Raw genomic sequence first — 951 nt, 5'->3', positions numbered from 1 at the left:
CAGGTACCACTTCTGTCCGTTGGTGTTCTCTGGCATGAGGTTCGTCACGCCTGACTGGTCGATTTATAGACTGCACTTTGTTCTTTCCCAGGTCCAACCAGCTATCTTCCCACTGATGCACCAACGCTCTGTCCATCTACGAAATGACAGCGTGCAGGTGGATGGAACACCGAATCGCAACCTCCTCTACATGCTTCTTTGGTTTGTTCGTCGGCTGCGTTTCCCCATAACACAACGTGTTATGGTACTCAGCAGATTACCACCATTTTGCCTAATTTTTGGATCTGCTGTAAGACATCTTGGACAGATTGAATAATTTTCTCTACTGGATACACTTTGTTGTACAGATCGCAAAGCACTGGGACTGTCAGAGTAGATGAGAAACTTTCTACTGTGATCGTCTCTTACTTGCTCCAGTGGTTTCATGACTCCGTATACAATGAAAACACTATCTTTTTGTTGTTCCGTGGGCAACGGCCTTGCCGCAGTGGATACACCGGTTCCCGTGAGATCACCGAAGTTAAGCGCTGTTGGGCGTGGCCGGCACTTGGATGGGTGACCATCCAGGCCGCCATGCGCTGTTGCCATTTTTCGGGGTGCACTCAGCCTCGTGATGCCAATTGAGGAGCTACTCGACGGAATAGTAGCGGCTCCGGTCAAGAATACCATCATCACGACCGGGAGACCGGTGTGCTGACCCCACGCCCCTCCTATCCGCATCCTCCACTGAGGATGACACGGCGGTCGGATGGTACCGGTAGGCCACTCGTGGCCTGAAGACGAAGTGCTTTTTTTTTGTTGCTGTTCCGCGAGGCGAACCCTGAATTCTCTATCAGGGGGGATAGCTGCACAATTGGCTGCATTCCCCTGCTTAGACCCATCCGTATATGTGAGAATAAAATCTTGATACGTTCTTAGAATTAGAGAGAGCAATTCCAGATTTCACTGGAC

The 951-nt window shown here is 50.4% G+C and overlaps 1 pseudogene; it reads left to right on the top strand.

Annotated features, from left to right (window-relative positions):
- Positions 1–469: 469 nt before the first annotated feature.
- LOC126263845 (5S ribosomal RNA) lies at positions 470–587 on the top strand (annotated as a pseudogene).
- Positions 588–951: the final 364 nt, after the last annotated feature.

The sequence above is a fragment of the Schistocerca nitens genome, chromosome 6 (assembly GCF_023898315.1).
Source record: "Schistocerca nitens isolate TAMUIC-IGC-003100 chromosome 6, iqSchNite1.1, whole genome shotgun sequence".
Taxonomy (NCBI): Eukaryota; Metazoa; Arthropoda; class Insecta; order Orthoptera; family Acrididae; genus Schistocerca; species Schistocerca nitens.
This window is presented reverse-complemented; position numbering and strand designations above follow the sequence as displayed.